This window comes from Rhipicephalus sanguineus, unplaced genomic scaffold (assembly GCF_013339695.2).
Source record: "Rhipicephalus sanguineus isolate Rsan-2018 unplaced genomic scaffold, BIME_Rsan_1.4 Seq806, whole genome shotgun sequence".
NCBI lineage: Eukaryota > Metazoa > Arthropoda > Arachnida > Ixodida > Ixodidae > Rhipicephalus > Rhipicephalus sanguineus.
This window is the reverse complement of record NW_023616030.1, coordinates 44,654-67,174: the sequence shown is the minus strand read 5'-3', so window position 1 is coordinate 67,174 and position 22,521 is coordinate 44,654. Positions and strand designations below refer to the sequence as shown.

At 48.0% G+C, this 22,521-nt stretch overlaps 1 pseudogene; it reads left to right on the top strand.

Moving 5' to 3' along the window:
• The first annotated feature begins 10,497 nt into the window (after positions 1 to 10,497).
• Positions 10,498 to 18,279, top strand: LOC119378372 (uncharacterized; annotated as a pseudogene).
• Positions 18,280 to 22,521: the final 4,242 nt, after the last annotated feature.

The following is a 22,521-nucleotide window of genomic DNA, read 5'->3' as shown; positions in this document are numbered from 1 at the left end:
GTAAACAAACTGGTTATATAATAGATATGCGACTCTTCAACATATGAGTGTGCGTATACACTTCCATATCTCTAGCGTCATCCGTAACGTTCGCTCAATGTGAAAAATTACGCCGCAGTCACCATACCGCGCATGCTTCGCAAACATCGATTCCACGGTACGTGGGATCTGCCAAATTTTTGTTCTCTTTTTAATGCAACGCATTATTTCTCTCTTAGCAGTAACTTCAGAGTAGATGATATCTAACTCTTGGTCAAACGCGGTGATGGAACCAATCCTGCGATTGGTATTCAAGAGAAGAATGGCAACCTTGTGCGAGCGCGGTGCGCACTCAAAAACTGTGGCGCACGGATGAATCGCACGATAGAATCCCACCCTTGCCTCGAACTTTAATGCTACACAAGTGCGCACTCTTCATGAAAGCCCAATGCTCGCGCTACGCTGGGTCGGCTCTATGAACCTCATTCGTTGTCGACGAGCGCTATTCACTTTGCTAACAGCCCTGCTGTGTGCCATTACTGGCAGCCGCGGTCGCTTATAGAGCACGCAAGCGAACTGCAGTAATTTGATATCAGCGATTTTCTAGTCATGTACCTTGCCTCCCTCCGAACACCTTCCTTTTCCTCCTGTGTACGTTTAATTCGGCCCTATATAAAAGCTCGTCAGATCGGAAGGTCGTTTAGGATCAACTCTGTTCAGTGTGGACAAGAAAAGAAAGAAAGAAAGGTTCGGTGAAAATGCAGAACCACTATACGTTCACAGAAAGGCATTCAGCTTTGCGATGACCACGCTAACATGTGGATCAGGTGTCTGCTAAAGCGAAGTGTAGTGAAATCTCACCCGTGGTGCGCTGCGATTTTATCAGTGTAGGAATATCAGTGAAAGGAAACTGGTGGAAAGGGTTTGAGACACACGTCAAACGAGGTGCACGTAATACGTGCGGTATTGGCACGGCGCAAAAAAAAAAAAAAAAATGGCGCATGCATGCCTAAGCGTTCAACCTGCAATGCATAAAGGATAATATTCACCGCTTACCGTGCTTCCGGTATACGTGCACTTCTCACGGTTTGATGTTAGCGCGGAAGTAATGCATTAATATGTATCCCACGTGCAGCAATAATGGGTGGCAAGTGCCCTCTCAAGAAAGAAATGTATGGAGCAAAGCGTCGATATATATTATTTATTTAATAATACCTCAAATACTCCAGCTTGGGGTTTTACAGAGGGATGGGCTGTTATCTAGTGGATAATGATTCGATGAACACTTGAAGGTTGAGGGTGGATTGGAGCACAGCACTCTGGGTAGTGCGTTCCAGTCTCTTGCTGTGCTTCAAAGAAGGAGCGTAGGTGCGCAGCGGTCTGCCTGTGGTGGGTGAACCACTTTGGTGCGATTCGTGCGGCAGGACGGACGATGAGCAGGCAAGATTAATGAAGTGCTAGGAGAGGAACGGTTTAAAACTTGTGAAAAAGGCACAACCTAGATCTAAGGGTCTAGCTCCAAGTTATCAAGATGTGCTTCGGATTTAGTTTGTCACACTACTGTGGAAAGAAGAATTGAATCGATGTAGCGAGCTGCGTGGTTTTGTATTGCTTCAAAGCACTTTAGTAAGTTAGTTGATGTGGGTCCAAGTAGAGCATCCATATTCTAACTTGGACCGGCGCATTTGATAAGCTAACAGTTGCACGGATTGGGGAGCAAGGCGCAAGTGCTTTCGAAGTATCCTAATGTGCGATTAGTTTCGTTAATGATGCTTGCGATGTGCTTCTGTATGTATGAATATGTTATTCAACAAGAATTGACATTACTAACTCACAAAGAAGGATCTACGTAATTGGTTTGTAATAATCACGGTATCAGATGCTAATTACAAACTGATGGACACTATAGGTAACAATAATTGCTATGACGTATACATTCACGAATTGTTCTTTTGTTCAAAGTTGTATGTCTGCTTTTTTGCGGGTGTGTGTAGCGTCACACTGGTATTGTTGAACTACCCCATGCAGATGCCTTATTTTCGTGTTGCCGGTGAGATTGAATGTGGTACGTGCGCTTGTGTGCATAGTGTCTCTGCTCCGGCCCCGAATCTTCGTCAAGATGAAACACCTCTTTTGTCCAGGCCTTCCACCATTCTTATGAATATAGAAATTGAAATTAAAAATGACGGCCACACGAATGTTGCAATGTGCGAACTTTATAAGGGAGGGGCTGTATATGGAGTTTACCGATGCCGTACCAGTGTGCCATGCTGTAGGGTAATCAGTGATCACCGCTTGCACCATTTGAATTTCACGGGCTACAGAAATTTATGTACGGCATGGGAGACGGCGTTCTGCGTGTACAATACTAGACACATGCGGAACCCTCTAATGTCGTACTCGGTGGGAGACGGGATGATGATAAGAAGTGGACCCGCCGCGATCCCACTTGCTAGAGCGTGCCATGTTGAGGACCACGCCTTCGATACCGGCCATGACGGCCGCATTTAGACGGGCACGAAAAGCAAGAACGTTCGTGCATGCTTTCCTATACGCGAATACCATCGCGTATATTTAGCGGCATGTAAAAGAACATCAACAAGTGGAAAAGTAATCCGGGACCAATTGCGGCGGTGAGATAATATAGTACCAGAGTAGTCGAGTGTCGAAGGATGAACGTGGTATGATCTTCTAGGTTCGTCTCATCTGATAATGGCACACGACATTGCTGCCATCTGAGAAGGAATAAATGAGAGTGAAGTGACAAACAACGCATGCGTATCAGTAAGGTGTTCGACTTGCGCCCCCGGTACAGGCGTAAGAGGCGAAGTCGAACGTAGCGATCAAATAAGAAAAAGAAAAAGTGGCGTAGCACCAGCATTAAAGGAAACGAAGGAAACATAAAGGAAACGGTTTTCCAGCCATCCGGCTATAAAGGAGGTTTAGGTTTCGACATTTATCGTCAAAATGGTACAATTCATACAATAAAGTTTAAGCGTATCCTTATTCCTCTATAAGCAATGATGTAGCGGATTACGGACAACGTATGCCGGAATGATTGCCGCAGGAATGATTGCGTGTCGTACAGCGTCTTCGTGTACCATTATGTGATACGAGCGGAAAACTAAGGCGGGGCAATGTGCATGCTTCCGCTCGCGACGCAAGCTTTCGCATAATACAAAATATATTGCTAAGAGACGTAGTTATGAAGAGTCCTTCTTTCGCCGGCTAAGTTGCTTACAGTTTAGAACTTTGTCAGAAGGAGGATATATCCTCCTTCTGACACCTTAGCGAGCTACGATAGTGGCGTATGCGGATTGTACAAAGCATAAGCAGGTACTTGTTATATACCAGCTTCCGTATCTTGTAGATAATGTCTACGTTGGTCAAAATGACAGATGACAAAATATACGGCTGACTTAGTCAACCATCCACTGTACTAACGAATTGGAAATCGTATATATATTTTACATTCATTGGTGGCCTCCAGTCTGACAGCATATATGAGTATGCGAAATTGTTTCCTTTTACCTCAGATTGTTTTATTTGTAATGGATTTTTATGCAATACCCGTGGATGGCATGAATCTTTCAGAGGCTGTGGCTTTCGAAAAGGATGAATGTATTAATTGGTGAGTGGTTGATAAGACGTTGAAAATATTGAATGAAAAAAAAAAAGGCCGGACAGCTACTGATACAACAGGAGTCGATAATAGTACATCAGAAAAATAGAGGCTTATATCAAGAAAGAAAAAAAATACATAAACAGTGAAGATATTGCATGCCATAGAGCGCAATACATGAAACAGCGCCTTATTGTAAGGAAACAGGCTGGGTGACTATCGGTCGCCGCCATATTCAAAGGGAACACAAATAACGATCATCATCGTCGTCGTCGTTATCATCTAATAAGCTTTAGTCGACAGCAGTGGCACTTTCTTGCTTCGGGTTCGTCCTTTGCGCTGTTTCATCACGTGACAAGACAAAGAGCCCGCCTTCACAGTTCCAAAGCTGATAACGAATAGAGCGTATATACCTCGGAACCTCGTTAATTCACATCAATCGCGAATGGTGTCGAAGTAAACAAGGCAAAAGAGACCGCAGATCCCGGTGCCGTTAGCCTTCTTAGACTTAGGGTGGTCATATTTCACATCTTTTCTTTTTTTTAAATGCCGTTGATAAAAGAGAATCTTCGGTAGAGCTCCAACAGTTGTGCTTCGTTTCCGACTGGCAGCTCGTTTCAGGAAGTTCAATCTGTTCCCCGATAAAGACGGTGATCGAACACACAAACGGACGACTTCGTCTTCGTGTAAGCGCCTGCAAAGTCCGCAAGTCAGTTGTCAGTTGGAGAGAGAGAGTGTGAAGTGATGAAGGAGGCACCAGTATGTCACTGTCCCAGCTTTTGTTCTCTCATGTACGTACGGTCGTTCTGGTGGCAATGCCATCCCTCATACTCTTAACAGAGGCAGAAAGCTTGCCGCTCGTCCTGTCGCTGTCCAGAGCGATAAACCGGCGTCTCTATTAAATGTATACGCCTGCATAATTCCACGTGGAGATGTTGAGGTGACTAAAATATATAGCCGTGATGTTGCTTTTCTTTCCATGCGTACGGAACTTTATTTTTCGCTGTTTTTAAAGACGTTCTTATGCTTTTATTCACTGGTCCTCATCTTCTTGATACTCGTAGTTTCTTTTACCCTGTTGGTTGCGGCACATGGCTTGCCCAACTTTATCCGTCGGAGTCCCGCCGCTTCCCGGAAACATAAATATATATGACTCAAAAGCCATTGCCGCAACATAGGCGGGATAAATGTATAAGCCTTCACCACAAGCTGCGAAGTCACCGCGCACGACCGAGTCTATGGTCGGGCGACTTACTGCGGCCAATGTGGAACTTTTGCTCACAAACAGTGAAAAAGACGGTGCCTTGGCCTGCGCTATGTCGGTCTTTACCGCGTTGCTTTGAAACGTAGACTTCATCCCTGCTTTATATCTTTCTTTACTTCTCGTTTCACCTTCTTCCAGCATAAAGAAGAACGGGCAGTGATATAAATAAATCGCTATTAGCTAACTCATATTCACAACTTCGTATGAGGAAGCTCCGTCATGCGTGAGTTTTGTAAAAAAAAAAATGCTCAAGTTCTCGCCTAGGGGCCAGGCTAGAAATCCTTTGGACTTGGGAAGTGAAGCAGCGGTCCCATTTAAACCCATTTTGCTTTGGACAGTGATCCAATGTGTCATTTCTCAGCCCGAAATGGGTAGACTTTCGCTTTGTTTAGCACGGACGCTGAGTTCGCTTTAACCGCGCGATACGCAGTCGTTGAAGAAAAGGGTGCGAACTCTACCTCCAATATCCCTGTGCAGACAGTGTATTTGTGTATTCAGGCAAGCAAGATCCGAAGCGACATGTATACTGGAAATGCTGCCCAGGTCAGCTCGCTTCGTACTTTTTTCTAAAAGGTAAAGATTAGGAATTGCCAGGATTAAACAACAACGCGAACAGGGGGGGGGGGGGATAAACATTTATTAAAACCAGCAGTTTGGTTGGCTCCCACGTGGGCACGTTGAGGAGGTCTTGCGTCTCCGCCACCTCGCGGGCCGTCTGGGTCGCCCAAAGCTGGTCGTCGAGGTGGGAGCTGCGCAGGGCGGCGTGCCATCTTCTACGAGAGGGTCTCGGCGTTAATGGACTGGTATTGGTGTTTACATTCCTACAGCATATTCGGGAGCGAGGCGACCTGGGTCTTGTAGGTCTTACAAGTGTGGTCAAGAAATCTGGGGTATATTTTGTGGTATCGATGCAGTGACGGGTAGGTGTTTGTCTGTAACAGGCGGAGGGTGGTCGCCTGTGCTCTGTTTAGCTTGTGATGAGGAGTGGGGAAGGTTCTTCTTTCGAGGTAAAATGCTTTGGTGATGTCGTTGTAGCTGGTGAGGCGATCACGTTTCGCGGGTACACCTGCGCTATCTCCGGCACGGTTGACCAGGCCTCGTGCTACGGAGTGTGCGACCTCGTTGAGGTTGGTGAGGTGCGGATGAACGTCGCCGACATGTTCCAGACGAGCGTGATTTTGGCTATCTGCCGAGTGAGGGGCTCGGTGTAGGATGCGTAACGCTTGCTGTGAGATATAGTTGTTGACTGCCGTGCGAAGTCGGTCACGATGGTGTCGCAGTCTGGGTCGAGGGCGGCCAGGGCGATGGCCACCTCTCGGCCGTCTCAGCATTCTGGGTTACGATGCTGGCAGCGTGTCTGAGCGAGCCGCCTTGTGGTAGCCGCTGCGAAGCGGTGCCCGTCTTGATATTCTTCTGCGTCGACGAAGGTGACGCCTGTGGTGTCGCCGTAAGCTTTGATGAGGGATGCGGCCCGTGCCTTCCGCCGTTCGTTGTTGTATTCAGGGTGCATGTTTTTGGGGATGGGGTCGGCGGTAGCTAAGCCCGGATGCGTCCTGGGATTGGGTGTTTGTCTCTGTGCTTGCGGTGTAGGTGGAGCAGTCTTTTTTTCAATGCAGAACGAGCACAGCGCTGAAGACTGGGACACCGAAAGGACAGCACGCGCAAATATGCTTCATGTTTAAAAAATTAGTTTGAAGCGCGTCGAAGACGCGGACAGGACAGCGCTTACTGTAACCGCGCGCCAAACAAACATCTAAACATGAACGTCTACTAACTAGCCCAACTCGCAATCTTGTTGCGAAATTGTTTCAAGAGTTTCTGGCTTCCCTCCATCACGAGATGTATGGACTCGTTTGTGTCGGACAGAATGTTTCAGGCAGCTTTCACGCCGATACATTTTCGAATTCCCGTGCAAACCGTGGTGCTCTGCAGATGTATTGCGACAACGTGCTGCGCAGCGGGGCCATGCATAGTGTCACTGTTGACGTCTTGTCTCGTGGAAGAGTAGCTTCACAATTTATAGATGAAAGCAGGCTTCACGGCATTTTTCGTGCTCGAAAACGCGGCGCTCGGTTAGCTGTAAATGGAATCCTGAAACGCATTCGTTCTTATCTTTCCTGCGTTTCCGTCTTTTGTATAATCCCTCGTTTGCATATTTTCACCGGTATGAGCATAGAATTTCACCACTGAAAGTGCGCGACGTAAACGGAGGGATTTTGTGAATAGTTTACGCAAGCGCATCAGTGAAATAAAAAGGAGCCTTTAAAATTTTTTCAAGTATGGCTCAAAGTGGGAGACAGTGATGGCGCATGCATATCAGAGCATACGGCTGTGAGCTCTCCTCCACTCTTTTTTTCTTACTTTTTTTTCATTTGGCGTAGCAGAATGTTTATAACAGCGATAACGTGAATACTATATACACTGTAAAACTATGCCGGGCAGGCACTGAAACACTAAATTACCGGGACGAAAAACTAACAGGGTCCCTGATGCATTCACCTAAGGCGGCTCGAAGGTGAAAGCCCTCTTCTGTTTCTTCCCAGTCGATGTATTGATCCGCCCCCGCCCCATCCGAAAGCTTTATGCACCTAACGTGGTTTTGTACTGCCTTAAGGCTCGGAGGCATTGCAAGCTTTCTGCACTCAATTTTTTCACTGCCTCCATGATCGGCCCACCTTTGACCAATCGGCAATGCTATGTGATGACGTCACAAGTATTGGATATTTTTGATGTCACGACGTCATATTGTGACGTCATCACATTATTTTTTTCAGCACTCGTGTTGATGGCACCGACGGTCAATTTTCGCGTTTGATGAGGCGTCTAAGGCTTTCTCCCTAATAAAGTCGTTGCGCGACGCTTAATGCCAATTCACACGGACGGGCATCTCGCCTTATCGACGCAGCTGGCGCTCTTACACACTTCATAAGACAGAGGTCGGTTAAATGAACGGAGCCCACTCAGACTCCCTCGTAAATTATTTTTTTTTACTTAAGGGCTCACGAAAGGTCCACTCAGAGTATCACTCCAACTCACCAACATGCTGCTCAATCTTCTCACTCCAACTCAGATTTATCGAAAATTCTACTCAGCCTGACTTATTTGGACTCACTCACCACAATGAAATTCAGGCAGGTCCCTTTTCCTAAAAGCCCTAACTCACTAAGGCTCTTTGTCCACAAAGCCCCCATGTGGACAAATGGGGGAGGGAGTTGAACGTACCCCCCCCCTTCCATAACTGTATAACTGACGCCTGTGGCGTGACCTGCTAATGCGTTATAACAAGTTCCCGTCATCATTTCGCGCTAGCGTCGCGACAGCAAACTTGGATACTCACAATTTTATGCAATTAAGTGATTTTGTCGGTGCATTCGCGTACCCAAAATTTATTTAATTCGGAAAAAAACTATCGCTTTCTTGCCTATGCAGAAGCATTGAGCTGCGAAGAACAATGGCAAAAAAAATCTCAGTTCTTTTTTTTTTTAAGTACAGTCGCCGCAGAAAAGGATTAGCACAAGTAATTTGGCCGTAGCGGCGCAATCGCCGCACGCGGCGCGGATGTTCCCGAGCGCGCCGATAGCGAGAGTGCCAAGCACAGTCCATTTTCCTAAGCGGAGGTGGCCGGCAGAAGCACCTCATCGTAAAGCCCGCTTTTCGAAAGCTCACTGAGCAAATCATTGGTCGAAACGATACGATATAAAAAGACAGTCGCTAGCACGCCAGCTCAAAAGTAAAAACAGGTTTATGTCTGCAGTGCAGTAGTGCACGATTCGGCCGCAAAGTAACGCATATCATCACAGGCAGGCGTTAGTTAACACGGATCGCTTCCTGCCGGTCACGTCCGCTTGGGAAAGTGCACATGTGCACTGTGCTTGGCACTCTCTCGCTATCTGTGCGCTCAGGAACAAGCGCTTCGTGTCGCGATATCGCCGCTACGGCCACAAATGAATTGTGCTAATCTCTTTCTGCGGCGACTGTGCACTGTACGTCAGCGTCGCTAGAGTATGTACAGGTAGGTCCACTGTTAGAGGAAACACGCGCGCGTGTGGCTCACGCTCCGCGCAGCGCCATGTATACGTAAAGCAGCGAAAACCAAGCGCATGCGCGAAAGTGTGCAGGGGGTGCATGACGAGCGTCGTCTGCTTGCGAACCGCCCCTCCGCTTTGCGTGCGCGCGGCATGCGCAAGCAAAACGAATCTATAGGTATAAATAAAGCATTCCAAGGTATCACTCATTTCTTCCGAAATGCCAGTACGAGAGCGTGTGTTCATGAGCGGGCTTTTTGATCGTGGGATTTCGAAGATTAAGCTATTGCTAGGGTGTTCGTCCACTATTTAAGGCAGGTCGCTGAAATTTTCCTTCAGGGCTATGTGCCCAGCGTTCCATTTCAACGATGAAGAATTCACCGCTCAAGACGGCCAACACGATCGTACAGAGCTACAGAAGAGCGAAGGATCAAGGACGCTACTCGCAAGCCTGCGTCGCATCTGACAACAGAGCTGCAAGACTGCTAAATGGTTGCTTTTATCGCCGATAAGTCAAGCGCCTCTGTCCAAGAAATCCGTGCAACCTTACATTTCAAGCGTCGAAAACGATTGTGAAGCGACGGATTACTGAAGTAGGTCTGAGAGGTAGGCCGCTGCAACGCGGTCACGCGCGAGCAAGGCGATGGGGTGGGTCGCAAGGAGGCGACGCTCGAAATGCACCTCCCCTGCGCATTTCAACGCCTGTGCTTGGTTTTCGCCGCTTCACGCGTAGTACTACATGGCGGGGGTGAGCCACGCGCTCGCGTGTTCCCTCTAACAGTGGACGGACCTGAACTCAATGACTGTCGTGTTTTACTTGCAGCCGTACTCGCAAAAGTTGTGAATAAAGAAAAATGCTTCCGGAAAACAGGCCCTCATCCCGTTATTGGCAAGCGTTATGCGCGCGTAGTGTGCGCGAAAGAGGAAGCCTTTAGGCAGCACGTGGCAAGGGCGGTGAGAGGGGTTGTTGCGAAGCGGTCACTGAGAGCTATACCAAACAGTATCTTAAAAAGGTGTGGCAACTGTGGAGGGCATATTCCCTCTTGCACGTTAGTGCCTATTACGGGGAAGCGTCAGGGGAGGCTGGCTGGCCTAAGCTAGCTGCTTGGCATCATGCTTCGTTGCTAGTTTTCTTTGCCGCTCTCCAAGACACAAAGTGTCCATTTGAAAGCTTTCAATCGAACTAAGATTCGCAGAGCGCTGGGGAGACTTCGGCTTATGCTCACCATGGCGTTGAGGCAAAGGTGGTGCTGGACACGGAACATTCGGAACGTCCGCCCATTTCGCAGATGCAACATGAGTACCACTCATACAAATTGCCACAAGCGCGCGCTGACGCTCAAGCACGAGTGAACCAGCATGATGTCGGTAGCGAAAAATGAGCGCTTGCAACGCTACCGCACGAAAGCAAAGAGCACCCACACAATACATGACTGTGGTCGAGCGAACAGCAAGAACAGAAACTGAGCCAATTGCTTAGATCCACCCAAATCGAGGAACTTCGACGGCGTTATCGCCAGCGTCGATCTACCCCGCTTGTTACAACGTCACTGCCCTCGCGCCGTAGATTCCGGCATTTTCTGACCGCAAGTGGTGAAAGGACAGCGGGCACTACCGACATTTGCCCAGATGTTTCGCACTGCTGGTAGGCGTTTCACACTTTTCTTCCAAACCAGCCTCGAACGTGCTGCGCAGGCGTGGACAGAGAAGCAGAGACGAGGGGGTGTTCAACGAGGTTCCGCGCGGCTGCCTTGTCATGGCGTAGTCAACTTGCGTTGTCATTGGTGCTGTGATAAGGACGCTTGTAAAAAGCGGTCCCACTTGCTCGAGTGGGTAGAGAGTGAGGGTTGCAAAGGCGGCCACGGAATCGGACGACAACCGAAGCCCGCGCACTTCCGCCTTCAGGTCTTTCTGTATGCACTCGTGCCATGAGCGCGGGGCACGACATCGCATTTCGGCCGTCGCCGCAACATTATAGCGGTTTTCCTTTAGGTCGGCAGATTAAACAGAGCTCACTCTGACTGCCACGGTAGCGCAGTTGTTACGCTACTTGGCTGCTGGCCCGAAAGTCGCGAGTTCAATCAGGCCGCGGCGCGCTCGCATTTCGATGGAGGCGAAAGGCTAGAGGCCCGCGTACTGTGCGAGTTCAGTGCATGCTTGATAACACCAGGTGGTAGAAATTATCCGCAGCCCTCCACTACGGCGTCTCTCATAGCCTGAGTCGCTTTGGGGCGTTAAACCACACAAACCCACCAGCCACAACCCACTCTGATTCAAAAAATATATTTAGAGCGCAGCTCTTAGGCGCCCGATTCCTGCGTCGCGTCGCCTCGTTGTAACCGATTGTTTGAGCACAGCGAAAGATGAAAGGGTAGGAGGGCCGCCTCGTGTCGCGGATGCGTCCGCCAGTCAGAGTTCAGAACGCAGTCCCATGGCGTGGCGTTTTCGCTTCTTCCGATGCCACCGGACGGCCCTGCCTTCCGGCACCTCAACACAGATGGGTACACAGACTCAACAGGCAACACGCTGCTGGATACGTGTGAAAGACATGACTTAGTCATTTTTAACGGTACTGAGAAATCTGAAGGGAACATAACATGGGAGGTAGCAAGTCTGCAGTCGACGATATACGCACTGATGTCACATAGGATGTATGATAGGCTAGGGATAATTAATATGGCTCCGGAAGTCTATGTAGAGTGATAACAAACGTTCAGGCTCAGTTTTAGAAGAGGAGCGAAAGAAAGAAGGAGGCAAGATGAACAGCCCCATTGGAAATTTTTAATTAGAAAAGCGCTGGAAATAGCAATCAAACATATTGACAAGGTAATCTCCGCGGACACTAAAAGAGAGTGGACTTGCGCAAATCTAGCAAGACTGTTCGAGCTAGAGCTTGATATGGTACGTGTCAGGCCCTAAATAAAAAGAATACACAAACTGAAGAGCTGGTCAAGACGGCCATAGTAAAACGCCAGGAAGCCCTCGGGAAGCACAGATATTCTAAGCAGAGGGGTTAACCGTAAGCTGAGGTCGTTAGAAAGGAGATAACTTCTTAAACTGTAGAAGAGAAGCATCCCATTTGATCAATGAGAAGATTAGAAGAAGGGAACCCGATGGTTGGCAGAAGTAAACGAAGAAGATAGAAAGCAGCTACAGAATTGTGGAACATCTCAACTCGCTGATTAATAGGACAAACCTAGAAAAGAGTTTCATAGCTAGAGCTCAGGGTGTAAGGCTAGAACGGGGTGAGGCAATGGAACACATAAGAACAATGATGACAGAAAAAACTTAAGAACAAGGAAACAGACCCATGTCATTTAAAACAGACGAGGATTGACCGATTAGCGCAGTGGCTCCACTTTGAAAACGAGTGTGGGAAAGGGCAGAGAAGAGGGTTCTTAGTAGCACATTGACAGGTCCTGATGGCATCCCATATGTTATGAGGAAATTGGGTCCGAATCTAAGCAAACACGAAGGAAGGTAGTGAGCCAAACAATAATGGATGGTAAAGCCCCCGATGGCTGTTGACTAAGCAGGATGAGCATGACATATAGGGAAAGGGGACAAAGCTGACATAAACAACTACCGTCCCAAAAAAGTGACGTCAGTGGTTTACATGTTGGTGATGCAAATTATAAGTTCCGCAAACAAAGGAGGTGGAGGATAATATCTTCCCATTGACGCAGTGATTCGAAATAGCGAAAAGGAACACAGGCCCATATGGCTGACATTTCTGGATACCAGAGAGCGTACGACAGTGTCATACAAGAAGACTTGTGGGACATACTGGACACACTCGATGTGGAAGATGGAATAACAAATGTTTTGAAAGGTATCCATAAATGTAACAAAATGGGAAAACAGGTATCTGTGCCGATAGAGATACAACGGGGCTTAAACAGGGATGACCTCTCGCACCTTTCACGAAGAAGAGGAACAGATCAAGGGCTCGTTTCTTTGTGAGACACCGCGTAATGAAACCAAGAGGCAATGAAGCCAAGGATGGTATAGAATTTGTAGTCTTTTTAGTAGTGTAGTATTCGGCGACGCCACCGATGCGAAAACTCGCCCGGATACTGCTTACGCCACTTAATTTAGAAACGGCGTCAGGGGGCCCCGGCATTTTATTGTCTTCTGATATATCCCAGTCTCAAAGCTTCTTCATCCCACGGGCGAGCGGTGAACATAATCATGTCAATAAATATGTGTTATTCAATGAGTAGCAGGTATTTGGGTATTTCCCTGAACCAGGTAGGGAGTTTAGTCACGGCAAAAAACACAGCTGTATCATTTCGATCCAACGCAGTTTTCAAGGCTTCGCTCATAGGGTCGACCTATTTTTGTTCGTTTTTAACCTGCTCTCTACGTTGCTGCGTTTTCGCTTTTAATAAGCAATATTTGTTTTCTGGTTAACCTCCCTGCCTTCCGAATACGTTTCTCTCTATCTCTCTCTCAAGAGCTCGCACCAGATGCCCGATACGTCCGCATATTGTCCGCTACCTTTCGCGAGCTTTGCTCCTCCAGTTACCGAAGAAGGAGACCGAAACTGGCGTTCCGCGAAATTCCTGTTTATGCGATGTATAGCGCGCAGACTTTATCGTTTCCGGTGCTCTGCCACGCGCGCGCCGACTTGCTCACATTTATGCAACGTGTTCGGAGCAGCACTCGACCAAATTGAGGTATCGATGGTTATGAAGGCTGGCCGAACGTTTTGTTTCCTTTTTTTTCAGCTGCACCCGCGATAACAGAGTCAATTTTCGTGCTCGCAAAAGTGGACGGGGCAGCGGGCGATATATACGCTGTGGCCAGCTTCTCGCACAGGCCTCGCATGAGCGAATGCGATAGGTGACAGTATGTTTTGTTTCCTGCTGTCTGCGTGCATGGTCCAATACACGTCATGCCACGCATAACTGGTTGTAGCCGGAGGCCACAGTGATGAGGACAGCACTGCTCAGAAGCCAGTGTATAGTCATCAATCAGAAAGGCAGTATGGTAGGCCGAAGTCGCCTTTACTGAAATTTAGAACTTAGGAAACACGGACCCAGCTCGCTATAGCGAACTTGGACTAGCGCAGCGTGAAGTGTGACCAAGCTTTGGTGACTTGGCTGTAATTATCGATATGTCCGTACCAAAGTATCAATCAATGCCTCATAACGATTGTGTTTCGAGTATTTCTGTGCTGTATCCTCGCGTATGATTAGAATGGCTTTGAAAGACTGTCTCAAAAGTCAGTGAAGTCAACCAGCAACAACATCAACAACAACAACAACAACAATAATAATAATAATAATAATATAATAATAATAATATAATAATAATAATAATAATAATAATATAATAATAATAATAATAATAATAATAATAATAATAATGGTAGAACATATAACGAAAAAGACCAGGGGTTCACCGCAGAAAGTTTGGCTTTGAGGGACATCTTTGTCTTTTAATATTTGAAAGTTCACCCATTGATCTTTGTCCTAATACTATTTCGCTGTATTTCTCTTCTGTAGCTGCCTCCTACATCTATTCTGCATCCTTTAAAAACGCAGTGTTGTAGAACGTCTATCACGCCGTTACTTATCTGAATGCTCTGCACTTCACCTGTTGTGGTAGCTTCAGTCTTTGTATGTTTAGACAAAGACAAGATTTCTGACTTGCTTCTTTTATCTTCATAATGAGTGTTTTAAGTTTCAATGCTTCCTGCTACTACTGTAGTGTCACGGCGGTCGCATTTCGATGGAGGCGAAATGCTAAAGGCCGTGCACTGTGCGAGTCAGTGCACGTAAAGAACACCAGGGGCTTCCACTACGGCGTTGTCATAGCCAGAGTTACTCTGAGAGGTTAAACCACATGAACCATTGCGCATTTTTATTGTTTCAGGGTCGCGAGCATCGGGGACGCCATCCTTTCGCTGCTACCAGTGCCGAGTGGCCAACAACGAGGACTGCCACGATGGCTACCTCAAGACTTGCCCCACGGACCAGGCATACGATGTCTGCATGACCATGGTCGTCAAGAACGGTGAGATCTTTAGCGCAACACGGAGGCACACCACATTGCGGGTCGGTACTGCTGCGTGCAGTTTGACACATGGATGCACGCACACGGTTCGCGAAAGTATATCGGTATACCACCGCTTGGCTCCAATACGCAGATGTGCAATAAGCTTGCCTCACATATATCAACGCTGCTCATTTTGCAGCCCTTGTGTGCGCTGCGTGACTCTCAGGTGACCATTCATGCGTTGTGTCTGCATAAAAATAGACTTAGCATGTATCAGAGGTGTACTAGCATGGAAAATTGACGAGATACCTGTAGGTGTATAGACGCGAGTGACATATGATAGACCCTTTTCATAATCCGCAAGTGCGCTTCCCTGCGCTGCACATTCGCCTAACAAATGGCGGCATCTGTTTGCTTCAAGTGGACAGGAGCATGGGCGTCGGCAGGGGGCGCAAAAAAGGCACTTGCTCCCCTCAGCCACACCAGCATGTGCCCCGCACCCAAGATACACCAGCGCTGCCGCCCTACCCCAGCCGCGATGCATAAGGGGTTTGCGCCCCCCACGACAAAATCTGCAGACGCGCGCAGAGGTGGTCCTAGTTGCACGTGCTGGGGCTCGCCTATTGCGTGTTATATCAACAGAGCTGAGTCTATATTTCCCGCGTCACAGAGCAAGCAAACTGCGCTTGAACACGCTGTGTGCAGAAGTGACTAGCTGTCATCAGTTGGGCTAACTGCATCGCAGGAAAGCTAGCTTTACAATTATGAAAAGGTTCTAATAATAGCCGACTTGTACTGCAACTGTCTCTTGGGGTAAGCGTATCAGTAGTGATGTCGTGTAAAATATTTTTACACGCTTCTTTTTCGAAGCGTCACAGCTACGTGCTTCTGGTCCGCTACGGTTGATCGCATCGCAAGAAGTTGCCGCCAGCGCGAAGCTTTCAGTATGTACGTATGTGATCCGCGGTATACCTCGGTGTACACGTATCTGCTACGTCTCCGCTATGCAAAACCATGAAGATTTGAGAGCGCGGCGCTTCCTAAATTTCATTCGGAGAAATCACAATTCTCAGCCTAGCGCTGGCTGTTTACTATTAACTGACTGTTCACAAGTTCGATTTCACTCGTGAAACACCATATACTTTCAGTCGTAAACTAGACGGAGAGCAAATCAAGCCATCGCAACTGGCTGTGACAACATACGCCGCTTTTCGTCTACTCAAGGTATACGCGGAACAACGAATGAAACAAGATGAAACTTAATGCATGAACAAGAAAACTTGACGAAAAAGGACGTGTCTCAAAGCGTAGTAATGAACAGTGCGAAACTACTACGCTTCCATGACAACTACGGATCCATAACAACTATAGCGCAGCTTACCACTCTTTTGTGTCCTAAAACAATGATATGCGGTGACATGCCTCTTCGGCTACACGGGGCTTTCCGAGACTTTTACAGTCGCACTGTTGTCAGGTTATATTCCTTTAAATACCATATCGCATTGCGCGCATCCTATCGCAGATTACATAACGCGCGCACCCGAAAAAAAGAGAAAAAGGCAGAAAAGAAAGTGACAGCCAGAAAGCAGCCAGAGTTGCAAAGGGCATGCCGCACACGAGTCGTGAAGAGCATGGGTGCACGCTCATATGACGTAATTATGACATAGGCTACAAAACAGATGGGATGGACGTTGATGCCTTCGGTAGTCCTCTGTCGATTACACGTCGCGTCCCTCTTTGAGCTTGTATGCTTGTATGTCGAGCTAGATACTTAATATAGCAGTACAGTTTCCTACCTCGCCACCTGCGAGGAAGGCGAGCGGCGTCTTGTGACTTGTGCATGCCCATACTTGTGTGATGGAGGCGGAATTACTATATGCCCGTGTACTTAGATTTAGGTGCAATTTGAAGAACCGCCGGTGGTCGAAATGAATCCGGAACCCTCTACTATGGCGTGCCTCATAATCATATCGTTGTTCTGGCGCGTAACGTCCAAGCAGGTATCATGGTTACTAACACTTGCGTGAGCGCGTCTTCATGAAGACAGAAATTGTTTGCTGAGAACTAACAGACAATAATGCCAAGGAAAGTATAGGGGTGTTATTTCTAGTAATTAGGATATAAATGTGAAGAAAGTAAAGTGGACGAAAAGATAACTTGCCGCCGGCAGGGACCGAACCTGCGATCTTCGAATAACGCGTCCGATGATCTACCACTGAGCTTCGGCGGCGGTCATCCCCCCGTTCACTTCATGGGGCATATATGTAAATTTAAACCTAGGAGTGTTAGTCAACGCCGATCGCAGCCATGACGGTCAGTGTGGAACACTTTTTCTGCCTGTTGGCGTCACGTAGCACGTGATCTCTTTTACGAGCCGGCAGCTGACCAATAATCCCTCGCACAATCCTGAAGGCATCAAGTCTGCCAGAACGAGACCCTCGCTATGAATGAAGAAGGTGACTTTTAAGGGCTCGTTTTTCTTTGTTAGACACAATATTAATGAGAACTAACAGACAATAATGCCAAGGAAAGTATAGGGGGTGTTATTTTTAGCAATTAGGATATAAAGTACACGAGGCTGCAGAGAAAACCCATACGGCTTTCTCGGCAAGAAAGCTTCGCAGTCCTGGTCCAGGGCGACAATTCTTCAAACTGATAACGTTTCCGATGCATTGTCAGCTTCCACGAAACTAATAATAATAATTGTTGGGGTTTAACGTCCTAAAACGACGATATGATTATGAGGGATGCGCGAAACTGAGTTGCCATATGGCGAGCCCGGACACGGTGGCGTGACACTCGTTCGTTCCCTTGCAGCCCAGCAGGGTTTTTTCATCGAGAAGAAATGCGCCCTGGGCCCATGCAACCTGCGCGACGAGAGCAGAGCCAGGGCTTGGGCCTGGACACTTGCGACCGCTCCAAGGACTCGTACAGCTGTTTTGAGTGCTGCAAAGGCGACGGCTGCAACACAAATGCTGCCCGTCGCCGATCGCCGCTGCTCTCGATGCCGCCACTGCTGCTGCTGACCGCTGTGCTGGCCGGCCGGAGGGCGTGAGCTCGCAGCGCCACTGCCCAGCCTCGCCCCGGCCTCTCCCGCGCCTACCCCACCGCTCGCGTCTGCCACTGCCTTGGCCGCCGAAGAAGGCCGATGGGCGGGCGACGGGCCTTCTGCGCACCGCCGCGCGACGTCCTGAACGGTACAAATCACGCCGGGAGCTCTCCCCTCGCCTCCTCCGCAACCCAACACCGCAAAACCACGAGAATCCCAGGGCGCGAGGCCGGCGGATGGGGCCGCGGCCTGCAGCCACAGGCATCTTCCGTGAACATCCGTGCCGTGATCACACCCGACGGCTTTTACACGTACACACGCGCACACCACGCGCACCACCGACACAAACAAAAGACTTCCCCCGCGCTTGACTTTTACCTACTTGGCTGACGTCAAATACCCACGACGTGGCCTCGATGAAACGTGGCGCAGCGTAGTGCGACCGCAAAGGATGAACGAAAACAAAGGCTGATTTCATTAGTTCGCTCTCCGGCTCAGATGGTTCTTGCTGGTTCAGACGCGTCCTTAGTAGGTTACGCTTGGATGCCGATGCTGTATGTCGCACCCCGACATGAAAGGACGACCAAGCTTTTCTCGGCTTTCGAAAGTACTCGGGGAAGCACCTCTCGAGTTGTCTCTTCGGCCAACGTGTCTCCTTTCCACGTCGCGCTACACTGTGGCCGAGGCTGTGGTTTCCGTGGTCTCCATTCCAGCTAAAGCTGAAATAGTAGAATGCCGAGTATTCGAGCGCGCTTGTACGTTGATTTAACAATAGGTTTACCCGAAAAGATGTGCCCGACCCCTCAAAATTGTACGGGGACCTCTGATTTCGTGAGTCGCTGACATTGTGAAATGGGTCCTTAAGGATCCTTGCTGCTTATCTTTTTTTTTCTCTCTAACGTGAATGCTGGCGCGCAATTATTTCCAAGTCACCAAATTTATTTATTATTTATTATTTATTTATTTATTTATTTATTTATTTATTTATTTTTATTTATTTATTATTTATTATTTGTTTGTTTGTTTATCACAGTACCCTCAGCGCCAATAGTGCATTGCAGATGGGGGTTACATATTATATCATTTCGTGTCAATAGCATATAAATGAACCAAAACAACATTGCGAGGATAATTAACAAAAAATAAGAGCCAGAAAAATTCCATTCGTCACCCGAACAAGGCTTCTGTGAGATCTAATCAATATTTCAGGACATTTCACTTCGGTACGAGCCACACAACCAATACGACGGTAAAATTTGGGCTTCTCGGATTCTCTCTTATAAGCCAAGAATCACTTCACGGAATAAACGGACCTGATAATAAGTCGCATGCGCGCCCATCTACAGAAAGATCGAAGGACATCAGTTCGGAAGGGACACCACGCGTGACGCATGTGAAAAAATTTCAACGACGCAAACCGCGCTGTCTCTAAAGGTATGTACTACACTTGAAATACGCTACGCAAAGTGGAACAGTTAGCAGGTTCTATTAGCATGCTTTTTCTTCAACGAGCCCCCCCCCCCCCCTCTTTCTTTTTTTCTTTTGAGGAACCGATACTTTCTTCTAAGCGCACGGATATAACTTTGTGTCACGCGCACGGAAGCCTCCTATAAGATAGCATCGATAGCAAATCTTTCCCCTTTAACGGCTACTATCGCATTTCTCATCGCGCCTCTTTTGCTCGTCACCTCTAAAAAAGAAAAAAGAACAGTTACGCTACTTGCAAACTGTCGTTGTGGCTTTTGCACTTAACCAGCATCTATGTTGGTGACTCGCCAGCTGTCACAGTGCTAGCAGAAAAAGCGCGACTTGTCCCCTGCGCCCAGCAACCAGCTATTTATTTCTCACGTCGTTGCGGCGAATGGCAACGTGAGTCTTCGCGTTTGCTTGAAAACGTCAACATGTTCGATGTGCACGGTGTTCATATTCCGCCTGACGTATAGAATTTATACATGTGCGAACATATATACAAATATCTTACACAACGCGTTACTCGTCGAGCGCAGGCGTAATGCGCTTCGGGCGTCCTCCGAAAATGCACGGCCTGTAGTGTATACTTAACCGAGGTCTACCGGGTGGTCACCTGGGGTCAGCATTAGCTATACGTTGCAGCCGGCATCGAGTAATTTCGAGCGCATCAATAGCGCAACTTTGTTCTCTTTCCACTGGGCAAAAGAAGATGCATTGCCTTTACGGCATAAGAGTGGCCGCCACTCTGCTAGTCCCTGCATAACGGATCCTCTTTTCCTCGTGCATAATATAGGCCAACAGTAACATCCGTGCCGTCTGTTCCTCTGCGTCTGTGATCACTCAAACACGAGAAGCAGACGACGAGCTTCGCTACACGCATTCGTGGCCGCGCGCCTCGCTTTATAGCAGGAGCTTTTATGATGATTTCGCAGCCGTTTCGGTGTTGTCTAGTGAGCGTCTCTACCCCGCCGCTGCTAAGTCCTTCGGTGCTCGCCGGCGATCACGTGTTGTGCGAAGGAGCGCGCATGGGCCCCTCTCACCATTCAACGGTTGTGCTGCAACACCGTCTGGCATGCCGCCTACTCCCCATTACCAAGCCGGCTTCCCTTAGAACTCCCGCCTCGCTATCCAGCGAACGTGCACAGCGGCGCTCGTCCGGTACGGTTGGAATCCCGGCCAGCCAAGGGTCGAGAGCGCCGCATTGCCGGGTTCCCTCTTCAGCCCTCACAAGGTCCTGCGCGCGCGAGGCATACTTTCCTGCGGGTGCCTGCTCAGCGTCTGCTTGCACGAACAGCACACATCGAGTGTTGCCATCCACTGGGGAAGCCACAACAGTAAAGCGTGACGGATACCCGTCATTGAGCATAGCCCACTAAAGCTACAGGCTGGTTCACTATTTCGAAAACATGGGAGAAAACTAGGCAAGTTTTCGTTCGGAGAAAATGCTGACCGATTGACAAATTGATACTCGTCTACATGGGGGCGGGTAACTAATTGATAATGACTGTAATAATCAATGAACTGCTGTTTTTTTTTTTCTTTAAATAAGGGCTCTCCTAGTCGGGTTTCGAAGCAACAAATGGCAAAGCTTCGCAATTTGAGATATTCTTTTGCATCGGACTCGCAAGCCACATCCATTACATGCTCACACTTGTGTTAACGCAGAAATGCGTATTCGATGGCAATGTCCAGGTCTTGTTCGTGCAACCAGTCATCAATTCCCAAGTATACATTAACTGTGTACAGACATCAAGCTTTAAAGCGCTTGCATCACAAAGTGAAGTAGTAACTTTGCTCATTATTGATACTCACCACTTGGCGGTCAAGCGTAAGTGTTATTCTATAATTCATTGCGTTTGTTCTCTTGTTCTACTGGCAAAATAACTTTTTTTTTCCACCACTGACATAGGACGTATATCAATGAAATTCACTCTATTCGATGGCAAGAGACCAAACTGCTTCATGTTACTGCTTCTCTGCATTAATTGAGTTCCAGTTGTTTGTTTGTCTCTTTTACTGCGCCGCTGCATATTGATGTGCTGAGCTGCGCGGAGGGCGCCAAAACTGCAGCGCATTGTCTACCGATTGTTCAGGTGCAGCTTGGTGTCCGTGTAAAACGGGTTTGTGGCAAAGAACGAGCAGTCTAGAGGCTAAAGTTCAATCTAGTTTTTAATGTTTCTTTTTCTATGTTGAGACGGTGTAAATCGAGTCACTGTATGAGACCGGTAGCCGCAGACGGCTTCAGTTCAGACTAAACAGCCACAAGTTACTTTCCGCCGTCTACCGTTCTCATTACCACTAAAAAATTCTGTACACGACTTCATTGTGTTTCTCGTGTTCACAACGCTGTGTAATGGCGTCGACTGAACAATGTCCACTGTTAGTTCACACCTAAGAGAGATCTCATCTGTACAATGTTCGCTGTAAATAGCCCCTTCGTTCTTGTGTTATTTCTTTTCTGTACGCTGTGGGAGCTCTGTATGTATGCGCTGGTGCAGCTCGAATAATCGCCTGTATGTCGCGTCGTAGCTGTCCAGTCTCGTAAACTTCCGGTGCAGTTCGTGCGTATGTATCTTTCACAATCTCTCTCTCCTTTTTGGCATGGCCAACTACTACTCTGCAAGCACAAAGAAATGTGAATATGCACGTGTGGCTTCGAGTTCGGACCTCCGTGTGTACTATACGCCTGTTGTTCTCCCGGCATTTCGTGGTGCGTATATAATGTCTGTTGTTCCCCACAGACGCTTGAAAATATAGCGCCCGTTCAGCTCTAAAGAAAGCGAAAAAGAAAGAAAGAAAAACTGCTTGAGCGCGCTTGTTTGAAAGCGTTTTCTTCTTATATGAAAGTTCTGGGCTTACGCAGAATACCAGTGGCCACATGTGCCACTCTCGGTTTATGAGCCCTGTTTCGCCCATTGGCAAGGCAGTGTGGGATATATGGCGTCCGTCAGATCCTTTTCTCACGTAAAAGACGCCTGTCGGCTAACGTCTGGCTTGGAAAGAACAAGGGCGAAACAGGCGTCGCTGCGCTGAACGCGACACGAGAAGGCAGCGCGCCCGCAACAACATTAATGTTCATATTAGAGCTGATCTCGGGTCTCCAATTTTT